The sequence below is a fragment of the Plectropomus leopardus genome, chromosome 23 (genome assembly GCF_008729295.1).
Source record: "Plectropomus leopardus isolate mb chromosome 23, YSFRI_Pleo_2.0, whole genome shotgun sequence".
In the NCBI taxonomy this organism is placed as follows: domain Eukaryota; kingdom Metazoa; phylum Chordata; class Actinopteri; order Perciformes; family Serranidae; genus Plectropomus; species Plectropomus leopardus.
The window spans coordinates 7159172-7180413 of NC_056485.1; the positions used below are offsets into that span (position 1 = coordinate 7159172).

The window sequence follows — 21242 nt, forward strand, 5'->3', positions numbered from 1 at the left end:
TATGCAGACACGCAGACACACTTCAAATACAAGGACAGAGTCATGCATACTGCACACAAAAGACACAATACAACATGTAGAAGGATCAAATGCAGCATTAGCATAAACTAGGTGTGTGTGTGTGATGTGTGTTCATGAGGCTGCCTGCACTTGAATTCCTATGGAAGAGGATTACAGGAATGATTACAACAGATTGGCAGAGTATTTCCATGGTGACGCTGAAAGATTTGCAAATGGTGGAAATCCGGCTCCAGTCTAAAGTCGCCAAGTCCCTCCCCCAGCATGTTATATTTATACTGTATCCAACACACACACACACACACACACACACACACACACACACACACACACACGTAACACTACACTCACCATTACAATATTTATAGCTGTCTTTGGTTATTTATATATGACATGACAGCGCTCATATTGGTCGTTCATTTTTCATGCTGGTATCAAATGTATCAACATCAGAGGAACATTATGATCACACACTCCTGTGCACACTCACACAACAACAGCCGCCGCTGACATCAGCAGCTCTTGCGTTGATGTCAAGGCACGATTTTATAAGGCTCAGGAGAGCTGGTCATTGACCATCAAAAGAATTCTCCCACTCCAAGCATTTTTCCGCCACTTTAATTTTTCATTTTTATTTCAGGCATTTAGCTGATTTATCGCAAGTGCAACAGCAAAGTGATATTACAATATAACAATCAGCTAACAGTAGGGCGCACAGGGTGTTAAAATAAATTGCTTTGTTTCTGCTGAGATGTCCGATATAATAGAATGTGGTAAAAAGGGCTGCAATATTAAAGACCGTTAGGTTATTTTTCTTTCCAGTGTGGATAAAATGAAACCCCAGATTATTGTAAAGCCCGGTTAGATTATGTTCTTCAGGTTTGGTGAGACAGAGGATGTGAAGCATTTCTCAGCAACACCATGAAATAGATTTCACAAAGCTTCTCTCTGATTTGTTCTGTTCTGCCTTCTGTCTGCTCGCTAGACTTAGTTTCTTTGTTATGGCATTTCCACCTTGATAGATATACTGAATAGTGGCAGGTGAGGTTGGGAGGGGCTAGCCACCACCCCACACACATATACACACGCAGATATCCTATACATGTTCTGGTGTGTGGTTATAGATGGATATGTGTGTGTGCCCGTCTACTGTGGCGCCTACCCAGTGCAGGAAGTGTGGGGTCACAGTGTCTGGAGGGCAGCCAGACGGCCTCCCTCCCGTTTAAATGCCCAGAGACTTTGCCTTTAAGAACGGCAGCCTATAGGAAGAGCTGTTCCATACAGACACAGAGGGGGAAGCAGGCGGGGTTGGTATGTATACATTATGGGGTTGTATGCTTACTTGCTGGTGAAAGTGATTGAGTGCTTGTCATATTGTGCAAGTACATAATGCGAGTGTGTGTGTGTGTGTGTGTGTGTGTCTTTGTGTGAGTCTTTGTATGTGTGGGGGGTCCTGTGAAGACGGTATGAGCCACCATGTGGGGATCACGTGTGCCACAGCAGATAAAGAAGTCTTTGTGGGCAGATGCAGAAGATGCAGCGCAAGCCACACACACACACACACACACACACACACACACACACACACACACACACACACACACACAGTAACCTATATAGACATACTCTGCTGCTCTTTCACATGCTGCTTCTCAGCTCACTTTCTCAAACAGATCATTGTTGAAGTCACCCCGTGTGGCCAGTTTGCAAATAAGAAATTTCCATTTGGAGCCTTTTATATTTATTAGGTATGAAATCATTGCGGTCTGGAGCGAACACACACAGCGGTGTAATTGTAAAGGCCTGAGTCAGTCTTTTTGGTATGTGACGGTTAACTTAAATGGCATTGTGCAATCGGATAGTACAGTTTAGCACCTCTGCACTGGTATGTGGGCTTGGCAGGGCTTGTCTGACCACTCTCCAACTTTTGTCTCTCTCACACACACAGACACACACATATAATCAAACACCCAGCGCCATAGACAGTAAGTGTGCATCCTGGGCTAATGCCTGCATCTTTAAACACACCTTCCTCATGAGCTCTGCTAATACCCTCTTCATATTGCACACTCACTCACACACAAACACTGTTTCTTGAAGGGTGAGGAAAACATTGTTGTGACTCATTATCAGAGTCCCTCCACTTATCACCCTTGACAAAAACGTCTCTCTCTATATTCTTCTTTTTCTAATGTGTTTATTTTGTTTAGCTTGTAAGAAGGGGACGCCTCAGGCCATATTTCTCAGACTGTGTTTTTGAAGCGAGTTTAGGCATGCCAGCTGCCTGCTGCTCTTCCTTCTAATGTTGTTGTTTTGGAGCTACCAGCACTGTGTTCAGAGAGTTGTGTTGTACACTTAAGAGTAACATGTGTGTCATAAGCTTGAGGGATCAGCAAGACCAGTGTCTCTTTATGTTTGTTTGGCATTGGGAACTGATTAGCTCTTAACATTTTGCTTTTGAAAAGTCATGATTCCAACATTTTGTAGTCTGTTTAAGATTATAATCTATACAGCAGGATATGCATATTTGGTGGCGGTCAGATAAAGCATGTGCTTGTTTACCTAAGGGTCTCAAACCATTTGGAGCATAAATGTGGTCAACAAATAAAATGGTAGTCTGCTCTCATGATTTATTCTGTAAATACTGAAAAGAGGTACTCAAGTATCCCACTGCTGTGTTATTCATGCTTAGCCGTTTTTGTTCTGCTCAGTGTTTCTGCACTCGGGTATGTTGGATGCTTTTTTTAGGGATGAGTTGACAAGTCAGAGCTTCAAAGTTTGACGGCAAAGCCTTGCTTAATTTTGGAGGATTGACGTCACAAGACTGTGCCGGCGTTCACTGCTGTGGCTCTGAATGCTGCCTACAGCTGTGAGAGACACACTGTGCTCAGCTGCTGTGCTTTACTGTGGTTTGTGTGTGAGTATGAGTGTGTGTGTGTCTGCGTGTGAGTGCACGTAAAAGAGAAAGGGCAGTCAGGATAAAAACATCCAATGACAAGTGTTAAAAGGGTTATATTCATCAAAGGCTCATTTACTCGTGCTTACACAAACATCTCTCACACACACAAACTCTCCCTCTCACACACACACACACACAAAATCATACTGTTCACAGGTCTTGATTTTGGCAGCAGCAGCCACAGTCGAGCTGCTTTCATTAGCGTCTGTCTAGACGCAATTTATTACCAACTGTTCATTCTTGTCTCCTCCTCTGTGTCTGTCTCTCTGTCTTCCTATTTGTCTGGTTGTGGGCTCACGGCTGCTGAGTTTTCAGACAGTTTTGGTTTGTGTGTGTGTGTGTGTGGCTCTGGTTGGTGAGTCTGTCTGTCTGTCTGTCACCTTCCTCCTCTTAAAGTGGGTGTCATTTTCTTGTTTCTCTCCAAAGAGGAAGTCTGTCTTGTCTATCCGTTCATTTGTCACACGACTGCGTGTGTGTGTGGGAGTCAGAGTGGGTGTGATGGTTTCTGAGCCAGGCGTGGTTTTGACCATGACCTTTTACTGAAGCCATGTGGCAGAAGTTCACTGAGCCAAAACAGCCCCGACCACAGTCGACCTGACACTCCTCTTCACTGTCTGTAGCTCTGCCAGCTCCAGTCTCGCAAACACATGCATGTTTATAGGCAAATGAGACAGAAAACAGACTTGCTGCCTCTCATGCATGCACACCAAAATAAAACATTCTTCACTCTGTTTAAATCCAGTTTATTGAGCTTGAGTGGCGTGACATTTGATATATTAGCCATGTAGCTTTCTAAATGGCAACAGATCTGACAGAAAGTGCAAAAACAGATGAGTCTTAATATCTTCATCTTTGGAGGTTTGGATGAGAAATGAAGAGTGGTTAAAATCATAAATAACATCCAGTCTAAACAGATTTAACCAACTGAATGACAAAAATGATTACCACTCCCCTCTGTCCTTCAGTCAACAACACTACCATCTCACAAATGTTCTTATCTACCCGCATCCTGATCTCACACACACGATCAGGATGCGGTGTGACTGCGTTCCAAGTTGTTCGCGAACCAAAGTGTCCGCGCTTACGACTAGCTCCTAGAAGTGTGCATGCTGATCAGCGCTCATATTGTAGTATCTGCCCCCAGGCGAGTGACTACAGCTTCATTCAAGGATTTAACTTGTTCTGAATGACCGCCTTTAAACACACAACAGAAAACACAGCAGCAAATGGTCTTGACAGAGACACATACACTGGCAGACAGTGAATGTAGGGAAGACGGAGAAAACGAAAACCCTGTCATTTACTAGCACTCCTGCAGCAGTCTGCTATTTCATTTGTGTGTGCAGGTATGAAGCTTGCTGCCCTAACTTGAAGACACCTACTGAATCACTAGTGACTAAGGGCTGGAGCAGCCCAAGCATGGCTACTCTACTCACGCCATGCATGTTCACACACGCTGAGGTGTGTGTTTTTGCCATTGGGTGAATGCTTTAAGCTGATTTTACTGCACGTTAGGTCAGTATGTACAGTGCAAAGCAAAAACAGGGCTCCTTAGAAAAGCAACGCAGGTGTCAGAATGTCTCCTTGAAGTGTGTGTACCTGTGCTGCATGTGCATATGTGTTAAGCACATGTTCATACGTTTGTGTGTGTTCATAGAGAATATGTGTGTTTTGGGGGTAGAATACCAGGATGTAGCCTTTGGTGTATTGTTTCTCAGACAGTAGCATTTGACAGTTTTATTTGTTATAGATTTTCTCAGAAAAGATGGTGTGTTTGCTTAACAACCTGTTTGACTGTTTGTTTTTTTTTTGTTTGTTTGTTTTTTTACTGTCAGTTGACGTCATTTTTGTTGTAATTCAACTGGATCATTTAACGAGCATCTTTGTGTTTATCACAGTCACTAGGAACTTGTCACTCTTTAAATAACCCTAATCTCTCCAGTAACCAGCATTCAGTTCTTTTTGTGCCGGGGGTCTGATCCAGCACCATCCAACTCCCTGCTGGATCGGCATTTTTCTGTTGCTGCCATTTCTGGATCTACTCTCCTTTGGCAAACGATCAGTTCGATGTCTGCGCAGTTAGCATGAACTAACACGGCATCACCGGCTAACATCCAATACGGAGTCCAACAGTCCTGAAAAAAACTTGAGAAAAAAAGAGTGAAATGGCTTAACACTGTCATTAAACCTGTGTTGTTAGCCGTGTGATGCTAAGAGGTAGCCCTGGCGGACTTTCACAACTGTCCCTGGCACAGAGCTCACAGCCCACAGAGTCTGTGGTATGTCAAGAACAGGATGTTTGATAGTGTTGGCAGTTTAGTGTGCCAAAGCGTTCCCCACCTTATTTACATTTTGGGTATCAAATGAGGTTCTCTATTGGTATTGCTATTTCTAGTATTGGTATTGTCTTGCTTTTTTAAATGATACCCAGCCCGAATGGTTGCCAGTGGTTACAGTGCATAGTAGATAGATAGACTGAAAAGGAGAGCTGTGAGCCGCTGCATCTGAGTGCAAACGCTGTATTGCAATTGCCATAATCCCTGTGACCCTGAATCATTTCAAGCCAGAGACCTTTGATGCGTATCATACCCCCTCCCTCTTGTTTCCTGTCTGCCTTTTCACTGTTGACGGTCATAAATAATAAAGCTAAATTTAAAAAAAAATTCATCTTAAAAATAATGGATGAGAAAAGAAAAGTTATTCAAACTGAATCTTTGTATCAATAAAATGATCTGCAGTAAATCTGCAGGAGTTCATTTTTTCTCAAGTTGCTGTCTGACACACTTTTAACATATCCGGATGTGCAAAGCAGCACAAAACACAGAAAATGAGGTAATGCCGTATTCTGACAAAAGAACAGCATGAAAAAAGTTGCAGAATGCAATGCATCATCATCCAGCAACCAGCCAATCAAATTTGTGCAAGCGCCCATATCTGATGACCTTTTAGAATGAACTGAATGTTTCTACTGTAACCCTGTGTCCCATGGAGGTGGATCAATTGATGGTTGCAATCATGATAACCTTTTAAAATCCTTTTGCATTGTATTTGAAACCATTTTGTAGTGATGTGGCGTCTGATAAGCATTTAATCTATTTATCTTCATCTAACACTCAAACTGAACTTCCGGGATCGTATTTCTTCCTTTCACTTTGCTGCTAGCAACATACTTCGAGCAGAGCCCCTTGCTTTTAAACGCAGTGCTGTTTTTGTTCTGAAGGCCTCTTTGGACGACTCTGCACAATACAACACAAAATTCTGTCTTTTCCCAATCTGTCTCTGTCAAACCAGCCTTGCTCTGTTTTCCCTCTCTCCTTATCTCTCTCAGCCTATCTTGGTTTTTCCTCCTTTTTCATCTTTTGTCTGGCTCAAGGCCTTTCTGCCATCCTCCTCTACCTCCACCTGACCCTGTCAGCCTCTTCATCTCTGAGCAGAGTCTGTGTGACTCCACCCCTCTGCCTCTCTTCCTGTGCTGCTTAATGTCAAAGAGAGATGCTCCCACTGGTTAACCTTTACAGACAAAAGATAAACACCACTTTCTGTATCTTCCTATCTCTCGCTCACTCAGCCTTTTCATTATCTCTCATGTTCGGTGCATGGTCTCTGTCTTTATCTGTCTGTCTCAATACAATAATTAGAATTTATAATAATATTTTGTCACATTTTTCTCTAATGTTTGATTTCACTTATGCCTTGCCAGGCCTACCTCCTTCCTCCTCTCAAGGTCTTTCTCTTTAACTGTCTCTATCTTTCTCACAACCCTCCCCCTTTCTTTCTTTCTTTCCCCACAGTCCTGATATTGATCAAGGTCAAATGATTATGTCAAAGCTTGTGACATTTATTCAATGTGTCATGAAAGAATATGTTCTACCCTTGCAACAATTTAGCCCCCAACACATACACTTGCTCTCTCTGGCATGTCTTCTTTTAAGGTGGCCCACATTCTCCTTTAGCTATTCATACACACACACACAGTCCACCTTTACAGTTTTGCCAGCTGTGGCCCTCGGGGGGGTGTGACCTTTGACCTTGAGTTCAAAGGTTTGGGGCCGTAACCACCAGGCTGCAAGATCAGAGAGGGCTGAGCCAGCTATATCTGCCTTGTATTGACACAACTGTCACACACACACACACACACACACTCAAACACACATGCACCCAAGCTGCCTTAGGCTATGTGTAATGTGTTGGTTCTGTGTGCACAGGCTCAATAGAGAAACATATGGAAGCCGCAGTGTGTGGGTGTGTTTTATGTTGCGGCCCTGTAGGTAGAGTATCAGAGCAAGAGAAAGACAGACAGGAAAGGAAGGAAATCGAAGAATGAGAGAGGAAAGGCGAGAAGAATGAAAGAGAGAGAGAGGTTTTCAGCTTGGACGGACTGGTTTGTAGAAATAGACACCTAATGCATCCATGTTTCACAAGAAGATTTTCCCCTTTGCTGGCAACACTTTAGCATTGATATTTACCAACAGTAAAAAGTTTGTATATCTTTAACAAAGCAAGGACACAGTGTCTTTGTGTCTATATGTCAAAGGTCACAGATGTTACAGAGGGAGAGAGGAGGTTACATGTGAAGTGTGAGGAGGAGGAGGTCAAGAGAGGTGGTGACATTTAGGTTGCGATAAGTGTTAACCACGACAATTTGTCAAAAGGGCACATCCTTAGTTAACAAGGGAGGTAGAAAGTGTGCGTGTCAAGTCTCCTTCTCCGTGTCTGCGGTGCGTATGTGGTGCATTTGAGTGTAACCATGTCCGCTTTAGTGTTTGAGCTCCGTCACAGGTGGTGTGTGTTCTCAGGGTGCAAGCGGAGGTGTGTGTGTTTTTATGTATGTGTGTGTTGGGGGTGGGGAGGTACACCAGAGTGCCACCTGCTCTCAGTCATGTGGCCCAGCACTGACTCTGTGAATCACTGAACAGGCGGCACATGAGGAACACACACACACACACACAGATGGCCACAGCTCTGGTCCAGGCCCTGCTGTGCATTTTGGCTGACACACACACGCACATTGTGGTTTCATAAGCCACACCGAATTACATATCGACAACATCATGACCACATATCAGTCAGTAAACATTACACATCATGATGAAACAGGCAAATGGAATAAAAACAAGCTCTGGTCGTCCTGTTCTGCAGGCAGAACAAGGTGTTGAACTTTTAACCCTTGACTAAAGTGCTGATAAATCACTGACCACCGCTTCAACTCACACTGGAATGTTACAGACATGTTTGACCTAGTTTTTGACAAAAGGTGGAAATAGAAACGCTCCATCATCCCAAACGCATATCACTGCCGACCAATTCTAACCACAGATTTTTGGAAAACGTCAGAGTAAGACAGAGAGTAAAAATAGCTTAATATGGTTACCAAACCAAAGGGTACACTTCAGTCTGACTTCAGTCTACAGTGACTGCTTTTTTGTGTGTGTGAGTGTTGATCACCTAACAAACCAGCTCCTTGCTGCTGTGCTTGACACTGCTCGACCTCTAGACTGACCTTTGTTCCTTCATGTTGTTGCTGCAGGAGGTGGGAGGTGTCATGGTGGCCTGCTGAAAGAGAAAGACTGCATTATCCATGATCACCAGGTAGGACTCTTTTCACTTACGGTTTGAGCACTTTCTACTCCTCTGGTTTCTTCTTACTTACACTGTTTTTTTTTTTTTTTCTTACTGTCATTTCTTTTATGCACAAACACATTGTATTTTTTGATCAAACTTTTACTTTTAATCAAAGTATTTTTTCATGTGGTTTTTCAATCATTTCATCACCCCTCTACATTTGCATATCAGTATTTAATAACCGGTATTAGCTAAATAGGTTCACACCCTCACACAAAAGCTACTTTGTGTGTTATGTAGGTTACAGGTAGAGCAACAGGGTGATGTGTCAGAAAAGAGTGAGTAAGTCTGGAGTAGGAGTAAAACACAATGAGCACATTACACACACAAATGCACACACACAGAGTCATTAGTCAAGAAGGTAGTGGGTTGTGAAATCATTGGTGTGAGTGGTCCACTGCTCCTTTTTACAACCACTCACACACACATACAAAATCAACCATTCCTTTATTCCTTTGAATGAATGAAGTGTGTGTGTGTGTGTGTTGTTTTTTAGTCCTCAGAGAGTTGTGTACTTTAAGGCCTCTGAGTCAGATATCAAACGTTTAACTCTTTGCTCTTCAAAGCCACATTAGAGTGAGAAAGGTCAATAATTTGCTCACTCTTTCTATGTGGTACTTTGGATGCCAGAAGGAACCACGATAGGTCACATTAGAATAGACTTGCATGGTAGAAAAGCATAACTGTGACAATAAGGTAGATTTTCTAATCGGTTCATCTTACATGATATTTTTTTTAAAAAAAATACCAGAAATTCTCTGGTGCAAGTCTCTCTAGTGTGAACATGTTCTGTTTTTCCCAGTCTTTCATGATAGCAAACTGTTTTCCTCTGGTTTTTGAATTGTTGGTCAGACAAACAAGCAGTTTGAATAAGTCAGCATTGGCTTGAAGTGAGTTTTCACACTACGCTCCGAAACAAGCAGTGATTATTTACAGTGATAAATCGTTTTGACTGAGAGGTCGCACTATAGGGCTGCTGTTAAGTCCCTTCTTCATGTCTCCTTCACATTTTTACAAAGAATCATTCTGCTCCAGTGTTTGATTATAAACTACATGCCGGCATCGCAAAGTCAAAAGAGGTGTGACAGCTGAGACATTTAACACAACAGTGTTGGCCTCTATTGTGACATAAAACACGCATAAGCAGTGCTTTATAAACAGTGACAATATTATTGATATGGCAATAACAATCGTTTACCTTCTCTGTGATATGGCAGCTGATCTCTTTCTCTGCTTCGAGGGTCCCGAATCTCTTTTCCCAATTTGCGGACTATTACAACTGCTATTCTTCGTCTATGAGTTAACCACTAACTGCTATTAGCTGCTTTTTAAATCTCCCCCGATGGGTCACCAAGAGAACACGCCATCAAAACATCACACCCGTCCTGCCAGCTGTCTTGTTTATACAGACAATGTTTTGCCACTGATACTACCTCCTATGGCGGCTTAAAGCCGAAAAAACTCTGTCCTCCCATTCCTTGATTGTTCTTTATATACAGAATGGCGAGGTGGCTTAACCGCAATTTCCCAGCCTTGAACAGGCAGTGTAAAAGGGGCTATAGATACAGTAGTAATGTAGTAAAAAAAAAGAGGCTTTATTATAGCGGCTGCACATTAGTAGAGCCAACATGTTTCGAAGTGTTTAGGAAAGTTATTTTTCCATGCATTTCATGTAAACTGAACCAGTCTTCCACCCATAACATCTAGACTTCATTCCTATCACAGCCACTACTGAGCTTCAGAGCTGCTATGAGCGCAATTTCATGCTACAGGATGTTTTTCACTTATGTAAACTCAACATGGTGTGCGTTAAAGTATGAGCATGTAACAGAAACTCCAGTTATCTTCCGAACAGGGACACATGGGTGATTTTGGCGTCCATGTTTTCATCTTTTAAGAGAAAAATTGACCAATTAGTCAATCTCCTGAAAATGTGATGTATTCCTTTAAGAGCAAGCTGAGCATTTTCAAGCTCTTCTAAGTGGAGTTTACTTTTCACCGTGTATAACTTTGGGATAGTTAGTATATTATGCAGGACTGGAGTGCTTAGCTTATCATACAGCTACAGTCGGGATTAGCTGGTTGTTTGAGGAACTAGAGGGAAAGCCGGGCTCCCTGTCGGCCCCTCTCCCCTTGAATAAGGGCCCTAATTATCAGGGCTGTAGCGCTCCATTCAGCCGACTACACTGCTGCTATATGTGGGTGTGCTAAGCCCGTCTGTCTGTCTGACTGCCTGTGTGGCTCTCTGTCTCCTCGTGGAGTGTCTCTGTGTGAGTATGTGCGTGGAGGTGATTATTATCGCGTCTGACGGTCTTTCAGTGTACCCAAAAGGCTGACTCACGGTGTACCACATGTACACACACACACACACACACACACACACACACACACACACACACACCCATGCATACTTTCTTTCTTCTACTGTTGCTGTGTCTGGACCTCATCAGTATTACTTGCTGTTTATTTTTTTAATGTGTGTGAGTGTGTGTTGCTGGTATGGCAGGAATGTTGGGGCTTGTACCCATGGGAGAGCTGCTAAATATATATAAATATATTTAGAGTGTGAGAACTGAGCCGTCCTTGTCCCCAATCTCTTTAATTACACACACAAAGTCCCCACCATACACACACACACACACACACACATGTCTGCCTCCCTTCCACACACATGAATACAGGATTGCTAACCATGCAAAGAGCTGCTTTAAGAACTTAAACACATAGTGCTTTAGAAACATTTTTTGTCTTTATTGTCCCTTCCTGCTGCGCGCGCGCGCGCACACACACACACACACACACACACACACACACACACACACACACACACACACACACACACACACACACACACATTGACGCATAAAGCCAAGCAAAGTCACACACTTGAGACAATCCACACACATAATGGATGCTATGGTGTAATAATCTCATGCACTGGGAGCAATATGAGAACACAATTTGAGATGATTTTTTTTTTTCTAAAATAAAATAGAAAACGTAACTGCAGACACACCAGCCAAAAACAAGCAGCACGAGCAGCATAACATTTGTATAAAGAGTACTGTCAGACTAATTTTGTACAGGAGAGACCAGCACAGGAATAGAACGGACAACATGCACAACAGTGAGAAGCAGATAATATATAGCCTTCATACAGAATGCACTAGTTTACAACTCTGTGAAGGGTAATTAAGGACTGCAGCAATTCAGGGTTTAATAACTTCCACATGATGTTATAAAAAGTCTTTCCAGCTGACTTGATGGATTATAATATATATACTGGTTATAACATTAAGGGTGCAGGTTTTCTGAGGATATAATGACATCATCTGGAATTTAATTGCCTCAACAGTTTTTTTTTTCTCACAACATCCATCCATTTGCAGAGAAATTTCCTGTATGCTTGGACTTTTTCAGCTGCTACCAGTTTTTGTTCCACAGTCTCTTAGAAATGATAATGGCCTCTTGATTTTAACACTAGAACGGGGATACTCAACTTGCTTTGCTTGCGGGACCCTTTTGCAAAAAAACATGAAGTGCAGCAGCCCCATCCATGTTTCTAGGATTTTAGGACATTTCTAGGATTTTAGGACATTAGCTTAGTTAGGACCTGTGTTGGGGGGTGCGGGGAACCTCCTTTGGAACTTTTTTGACAAACAAGCTCTTTTTTGATGATGTTTTATGCACTTTGGCACCTTATGTATACTAAAAGTACAAAAACAGTTCCCAGTTTGAATCACTTTATTTTTATTGTGAATTAGAAAATAGTTGGGGGGGCATTCGGCACCCTCTTAAGGACCACATTTGGCCTGGGTGTTGTAAGTTGACTATCACTGCACTAGACCTCTACTTTTACTCACTTTTGCAGGCACACTAGCAGTTGGCCAACACACTTTAAAAAGAATTGCAGTTAAGCTCACTGAACAGTATGGTATAAACTGTACTGATTTCTCCACTCAGAAACAAAAGCAAAACAACCACAAGCACACTGCCTCCCAGTGTCATGAAGACCCCCACTGTGCTGCGTCCCTCCTCTTTCTCAACAAAAAAGACATTATTGAACATTCATTGTCACTTGGCAGTAGACTCCAGATCAACCCTGGTGGTACATACTACATATGCCATGCACTTACTTCATCAGGGGTATAAGTCCAGCACACACACGTCTCAATCACTCTTCACTGCATGCTAATAGAAGTAGAAATGTATTCAGTTATCTTAAAATAGACTGTGAGTAACCTGTTGTGATATGAGAGAGGAGAACAGACAGTGAGAGCCTGCATCACAGCTTTGTAGCGAGGCGGAGAGGTTTCATTATGTTCTGATATTATTGTTTATGTTGTTTTTATTAGAATTGTTATGAGTATAAATAAACTGCATGTGTGTGTGTCCTTATGTCATCGTCTCAGCATCATCCATGACACATCCCCTCCCTGCAGTGGCTAATTTTGCCTCCTGTTTTCCTGCTGAGGTAGTGCTTTCTAAATATAACCTCTACACGTGTGTGTGTGTGTGTGTGTGTGTGTGTGTGTGTGTGTGTGTGTGTGTGTTAAGAGTGTATGACACATACTGATGGTTGTGCCAGTGCGGCTCTTTGGCGTTATTACAGAGTACAGGATGGTTACTTTGGCGAGGAAAAGCTGGAACGAATGTTTCCGGCCCTAGAGAGAGCCATTTTTGTTTTTCAAAGCCTTGTTTACCTCACACAGGATCTTAGCTGGCTGCCTGTGAGCTCATTGCATATAATTCTTGTACCTCTGTGTGTGCAGTCATGAGATGTAACATGTCAATGTGACCCTCTGGACAGGAACAAAGAATATATTAGCGGCATAACTCAAGCTTTATAGTCAAAGCCATGTGCACTGCATTGCAATAACAATACATTAGTGTGTTAGTATGAAGACTGTGCACTGCATAAGCACTATGTACATCCTGTAGTTCATATAGTATATAGATATACTATGAGCAATCAATACCCAGTACTTACAGTGGGTTATATGTCTCATTGTGCAATCTTATATAAGTCTCTGTAAGCCTTTTTTTCCAAAATCTTTACTCAATAATGTATAATAGAGAGTAGCCAAGAATAGGTATATTTTTGCTTGCACAATGCTACATATCTGTCTTTTAATAAGGCACCTTTATAAATGTTTTATAAGCTGCAACTAATGGCTTTATTAGTGGCTAAATCATGTCAATCATTAACTAATGCTTTGTGGATACGTTTTATTCATTAGTGCAACTTTTGGGTGACCAGGCAGGTTGTAAAGAATTCCTCCGATTGCTTAATGTAACCAGCCATTGGAAAAAGTTCCAGAGGACCTGGACCAAATTTAATTTATTAACTCATTATCAAGTGTTTATTAGGGATTACTAACATGTATTACTGTTATTAAAGAAGTGTTTAATTGCTGCAAAGGTGGTCTTGTAATAAAATGTGGGTGTCTATGCAGTAAAAAGATGCAAATACTTTTGAAAGTAGTGCTACATGACCAGAGAAAACAGAGGAAAAGGCTGAGGCATTTACTTGCTCAAGAGGTAGAAAACCTACAACTACCAGAATGCACTGGGCTGCACCAGACCAAAAAATGCTCCTGCTGGTAGGTGATGCAGTCGAGCTTGTTGGTATTGAACAGGAAACAATATGGTAGCAAACGGCTGTTACGGTTAAATGATAGGCTAATATATGTTTCTGAAAACATTAAAGGCGAGAAATGGTCAAGACAGGAACAGAACCTTGGTTTGTATGTGATCACAGCTTAGTTTTACCATTTGATCAGTATTTTCAGCCTCTGTTTTTACGATACAGGAAACAGTAGGACTTCCACTTCCTGTTCACAAATTCTTGTAAAACAGCTAAACAGAACACTAAATATGCTTCTGAAGACATTTTAGGGATAAATAGTCAATACAGTTACAGAATCTTACAGTTTTAAGAGAGAGAGAGAGAGAGAGAAAGCGAGGGGGCAGGTCTGTCTCTTGATTTGCTTCCAGCCCACTCTCTGTGTCTGGGGTACCAAATACCAAAATGCAAAAATACAATCTGTAGTTCAAGCAACAGCCCAAGAGCTAGAGAAAATTTGACTTGAGAGATGAGCAGGGAGTTCTGGGTGCTGATAAAACTGAGGAAACTTTACCAGAGTTCATTTGCACATACTACCGGCATTGTTTTGGTTAAATATTGGTAAAGTATTGCTTGAGGAAATGGTGATAAACATTAGCAAAAGGGATTTTTTTACAAACAAGCCACACAAATATTTTTAAAAATGTTAAAACTGATTCTTAAATTGTTAACAAATTGCTTTATTAAATTATTAAAGTTCATAAACCTTTTATAAAAGGTGTCTGTCTAGACAAACCAATATACAGAATAAATGTTGACATTGTATGTTTCTCAAACCACTGCTTAACCACTGGTTAATGTGTTGTTCTGTAAAGGCACATTAGCTATGATGCCATCCACTATCTCCTCCACTCCCCCTGTGGCAGTCAGCTTATATACATATAATCAGAATTATGTCACTTTTGAAATGTTATTTGTATTTAATGTATCTTTTAGGGGTGGGGGATATGGTCTTAAAATAATATCACAATGTTTCAGGGTATTTTTGTGATAACGATATTCTTGAAGATTTGACAAAAAAATGAAAAATATTTAAGATATTTTATCACTAATTAGAAGAACATACTATTACAACAAAATAAGTCTGATAGTTTAATATGTCAACATAAACATGAGTCTACGTTCAGATATTCATTAAAAAACAAAAGTTATCTGTTATCTCTGTAGTTTATAAAAAAAAAAAACCATCAGTAACTGGTAGCAAATTTGCTGTCAGCCATGCTTGTTGTGTTAATCAGTATGCCAATATGGACATTATCACAATATCTTTTTTTTAATTGTATTAAAAAATTATATTGGTATTACCTTGAATACGATGATATGACACCCCCCAAGTATAATGTATTGTGGTTTGCAGAAGTGTACATTGCAACATTTTCTTCTGGTGACTTTGCTGAAGTGTTACCTAAATAAAAAGCAGGCATACTATTAGGGACAACAAATAATAATAACATCCGATGTGCTTTGCAATGTCTCACAGTAAAGCTCAGCTAAGGACAGGCTCAGATAAAAGGTCTATTTATAAATTATACAGTGAATGTGCTTTATTAATCCAGAGCATACACAGATATAGTCTCCAGTGCAGGTTATAACTCTTACATAAGTGTATTTTAAAACATTCGGCCTGTGTAGCTGATACCTGGACCCATTTATAGTCCAGTGAATCTAATCATAACACTGTGATACTGTATCTGGCTTTCTGTGGTAATTTGGCGTCAGGGGTAATACTCTTCCTCATCCAAAAATAGACGCTCACGGAAACATGCCATGGCGCTGTTCAGCGACTCCAGCAGCCAGTCACGAGCCTGCCTAAAAAAACTGAGGCGAGAAATAGAAATGAAAAGGTACAAATGAATGTACCTATCAGGCGAAGGGAGGGGGAGCAGCTCCGGTACCGGGAGTCGGACTCGGTGCCAGTTTGCGCTGTCAGGGAATTCCGGGGTGACGTCACGTGCGTGTGTGCGCCTCTGCTTCGGGTTGCGCGTGTTTGAGTGTGCGTGGCTCTGTCCCTTTAAAACAGAGCTCAGCGCAATCCGATCCCTGCCTACTGCTGTGTGTGAAGCAGAGGAAAAAAGGAGCTCGACGCGGAGAGACACAGAGCCGAGGCAAGCGGGGCTGTCGCTGCACGGCCAGAGGCAGCCATCAAACGGAGTAATGACCGGAATATAAAGAAGAAGAAGGCTATCAGGGACATCAGAGAGGCGCTCCGGTCGTCAGGAGGCTCAAGTTTCATGGTTGTTTCGAAAGGAAGCGGCAGAGACTAACAGGGATTACGGGGTTGAAGCTGCGCTCAGCTCAGCCGGCTCGTCGGGAATTTCTCTGCAGACTCGGAGCTCCAAACTTGCGGAAACAAAGACTGCTGTGGATCTCAAGAAACCGGATACATATTTGTGTTTGGGAATAATTTTATTTCTGGAGCGTCGATTTTAGTACTCCAATGAACGGTGAGTGCCGAGCCGGTGTCTGAAGTGGCAGCATTTAAAAGTCCAGTCCACTTTGTTTTGGTTGTAAGCAGGCGAGTCAGTGATCGTGGAAAACAAGTTGTACCATATTTCCTTATGTGTCGAATTATTCTGTCTTTAGCTATAGATATGTTGTTACAGTGTATTTGCTTAGTATACTGGTGACAATAGGCTTTGTTGTTATTCAATAGTGCACTGAGTGAATTATTATAATTGATTAAAGCGGATCCCCTGATCGTCTTAAATCAATTAGGTGGGGGAATTTCGCCGTGTTTTTTCTCAACCACAGGGACTCTTAAGTCCCACGCGCGTGTTTCACTTCGGAGAAGTGTGTTCCTCATATTCACCATTGATCATCTTTACCGGAGTTGTTTAATGAATTCGTGCACGTGGATCGGAGTCATTTCTGTAAACTGGCTTTGATGTGAATTTGGGGTCCGTTGGTTTTTAGTATCAGATTCACCAAGTTTTGTCTCAAGAAAAGCTAACTGACAGTATCTTTGTTTATGTTGAATGCTGCCCATTTAAATTGCTGACAGTGACACTGGCTATAGTACAAAGTAGTCGTCCAAATATATCTATTAATGAAATGGTGAATATTGCCTAATCGTCATATTGCCGTGGGACACCCGGGGTCCTAGTTTGGTCATTGTTGCCCTGAAAAAGTCCTGATCATCTCATGGCTAGAAAAGGGAAGGAGAGCTAGAGGACAGGGAGAGAAAATTGCCTGTGTAAGGAGATCTCACGCCATTGTGTGTGTGTGTGTGTGTGTGTGTGAGTGAGTGAGTGAGTGAGTGGGGGTGGGCAGGATCACTGAGGTCGGCAGCCGTATAAAGTGAATGGATCGCTGCCACCCCCCATCACCTCCAGTCAATCCTTACGCACACAAAGAGCCGGATTGAAAGGAAGTGATTTGCATCACCTCTCGTTTTGGGGGGGAGGGGCGGTGTTTTGGGCTGTCCCTTAGGTCTGGGTTTCAGGGGTAGTCAATGTGCTAAAGTCTGACCACATAGCATTGTTTGGCCAACGTGATCTGTTATCTAATTATCACCTTTTAGAGGGAGTCCAAAGTGAGATGACTTTTTTGACTTTCAGACACATTTGTGGCGCTATTATCTCGATCCATGCCCTGTATGACGGCAGTAAAACCCGCAGGAGTCAGTTAAGTTTACTTATGGCAAGTCGGCATACATTAACGCACCCAGCTGGTGCGCATGGATCTGTTTTAATAGTTTGTACCAAAATTACGCACAGCGATGAGGGGAAAAATATCAAAACAACGGAGGTTAAATGAGGATAAAGTGGAGTAGTTTGGGGGCGTGGTGATGTATTTTTGGAATAGAGTCGCTGGTTGTTGATATTGGTGGGTTTTATTTTCTATACGCCCACAGACGTTAAACACCATCCACCCTTTTTTTCACTGGTCATCGGACAAGCACTTGATGAGGATTTGTGGCTGGCTGCGAGGCTTATTTGTCACTTTATTGCCCATAATAAAGGCGGAGATCAGGAAGAGCGGAGTGTGCTGGCATGGGGTCGCGAAGAAAACAAAAAAAAGAAAGCCTTTGAAGGTCCACTTCCTATCAATCAGATCGATCGGTATGAAAACCAGCAGCGCGTTTTGTCGCCGCGTTTGATGTCGGAGGTTGTAAAAAGTTAAAGCTCCGAATCACTCCACACATACACACACACTCTTGGCCGCCTGTGTGCTGCCTCAGCTCTCCCCCCGCTCCCGTTTGTCCCGTGATCTCCATGGAAGTGTGTGTGTGTGTGTGTGTGTGTGTGTGTGTGTGTGTGTGTATGCGTGTATGCGCGCGCGCGCGTGTGTGAATGAAGAATCGCCGCCCATTTACTATGACTGATGACGAACATGGAGGAATATTAAAGTGATACACACGCGCCAGGAGGAGGAGAGAGATGACGGTGGAAATAAGGCTGTGAACTTACAAAAGTGAGTCACATAACGTGAGTAAGCAGAGGAGGAGTGTGTGTGTGTTCGGACAGTTTCCCACCCCCCTCCTCCATATGTAGCTTTAGGGCGGGTGTTACACAGTGTCCTAAGCAAATTAAGGATTACTTTGATCTAATTAGGCGTTTTCCTTCATGTGTGTGGCTGGCATGGGAAATGGGTCAGTAGGTTAGCTTAAAGTGCTTACTCGCCTAACACTACTTCTACAGTTGACAGTGATGAAACAAGCCGTGTGTGTATGTGTGTGTGTTTGTCTTGGCTGTGCGACCGTCCATCAGATTTTGGGGGGCTTTCCTCCCTCTTAACTGCCTTTGTTGCCTGTTAGAGAAAACAAATACGTGTTAGAGGGAAGCAGGCAGGGGAAGTGATTGGATGTCATGATGAAACGTCTGTTTGTGTGACACCATGCTGTTGCAGCCTTTCCAGTAAAGGGTGTCGCTTCTCCTCTAGAGAGCGACTAAAACTGAGAGAGAGGAATAAGGGAGGTGTGGGACAACATCTGCCCTGATGACGATTTCTCAATTACACACCCCCAATGAGGCAGGCGTTAAAACTCGAGTTCTTCTACGTGATAGTTGGCACAATGGCTGGAAACCGATTTGAGGAATTTCCCTTCACTTCAGTGTCAGCAAAAATACTGAACATTTATAGGAGCACTATTCAAATTCCCCTCCGTCTTCATGATGAACTGTGGTATTTATAGTACAGTATTAACAGAATGAATTGCATAACAGCTGGGCAAAGTTCTGGTTGGCTGCCCTCAGTGCTGCCATAAAATACCTGTCAGTTTATTTAGTCTCCTGCAGTGCATGCAAACACTTTAGCACTCCGAGCTTGTCCAGACAGCAGGATGAAAGTTTTAGAGTTTAGTTGGGGCCAAGGGGGGCCAAAACTCAGTCAACCAAGTGAGGAATTCCACCATGCAGCGTTAGACTGCCTGCTGTGGAGCTTGTTGTATCAAAGTGTGGACCAGACCCCAAAAAACAGGAAGTTGTCCATGTGTAAAAGGGTTTATCTGATGGAAAAGGTTATTTTTAGGTATTATAGCTCTTTGCAAAGGCCAAAGAAAAGCCAGACATAAAATTAAGCAACCCAGTGCTGTAGAATATTATTTGACATAGCTTTTATTTTTGTGAAATGAGTGGAAGGGTTCAAATAAGGTAAATCAATGATGGGTTTAATGTTTGTTTTCACATAAATAAGCCCTTTGGGGTTGAAATATAAAAAAAGAAGTTTACATTAATCACTAACATGTATGGATGAAGTCATGGTCCTTATTACATATTTCTCATTAGTCTTTGTGAACCAGCAGGATCCTGCTATACTGCCAGCCAACCACGCGGCTGAGACATCCATAACCATAAATATCGGTCCTACACGCAGCTGTGGTCTTGCTGTGTTTTGGACCTGAGAACAGTAAGGAAAAACAGAACTGTGTAATTCAGTCCAGAAGTTGAGGAGTGAATTCACTGAGTGCTTTTACAGGAGTGGGCAGCAATTCAAAAGCAGCCACAAGCCAAGCAAATAGTCTAATGTAAAACATGGCAGCATCTTGAACACAAAATCAACATTGATATTAGAGAAAATAAGACTATTGTCTGAAGATTGAATCCATCCCATGAATAGAGCTGTGTGAGAGAGTAACAGGGTGTTTACATCCTGTTTGCCTGTTCAGCCCAGTGAGAGAAAAAGGGAAAGTTTTCCCTCTGAGTTCAGTTCCTCTCTGTTATCTCTGGCTCTTTGCCACTCATGATGATGCCACGGTGGAAGGGGGCGTGTAAACCTACACACTGTATGTGTGTGACTCACACACAAAGTTGCAACTGTCACACACCTTGGAAAGAATTTTTTTCCTTCCTTTTTTTTGGCTCCCCTCACCTCCTGTGACTACTTTCACCCACCTCGACCACAATGGCAAAATAAATGATAACTCAGCCAACGAGTAGGCCCATCTGCATCATGGGAGATTCATTAACCCTCCCCCCACAACACAAGAATCTGTACACCAGCCTTGGACTCTCTAGATTAACTGATCGACCAGCAGCATCATAACAAAACGGTTAGCCTGCGTCACTGTTGTTCTGATAAATCAAAACGGTCAGTGCGTAATAAGACCGACTGTAAGAATAACGCTGCACCGACCATCTGTACACATGCTGTCATTAACTCTGATGCATATAAGACTCACACACGTGTCTATGTTGGTTTTTTGCTACACACACACACACACACACACACACACACACACACACTGCTGATGAGACATAATGTTGTGAGTTGAGAGAGGAAGAGGAAGAGGATGGTGGATGAGGTCAGCCTGTCCTGTGTCTCTGTAAACATGTTGATCTGTAAGGACCTCTTAGAAACCCTATTATGAATTCCTCTCTGTGTCTATCTATGCCTCTCTAGCTTAGTTTAATAACTGTTAGTGAAGACGCGGCCGGTTCCCTTGGCAACTGTTACTAAGAGAGCAGAGTCTGTCTTGTTTGGTGCATTTCTGAGCGAGTCAGAGTGCATTAGTCCTGGATGTGGAATAGAAGCACCTGGAGTATGAGGGAGGGTTTTTTTTTTTTTTGCGGTTCTGAT

The 21242-nt window shown here is 42.4% G+C and overlaps 1 protein-coding gene across 3 annotated transcripts in view; it reads left to right on the forward strand.

Annotated features, from left to right (window-relative positions):
* kdm6ba (lysine (K)-specific demethylase 6B, a) overlaps positions 1–21242 on the forward strand; it is a 111522-nt gene that overhangs the window by 65451 nt on the left and 24829 nt on the right. For 2 of the 3 annotated variants that reach the window (XM_042511864.1, XM_042511866.1), the window contains exon 1: positions 16272–16669. The gene's annotated coding sequence lies outside the window, so the exon portion shown is untranslated. Of the gene's footprint in view, positions 1–8504; positions 8567–16271; positions 16670–21242 lie in introns of those variants that run through there. The other variant, XM_042511865.1, reaches the window with a different exon arrangement.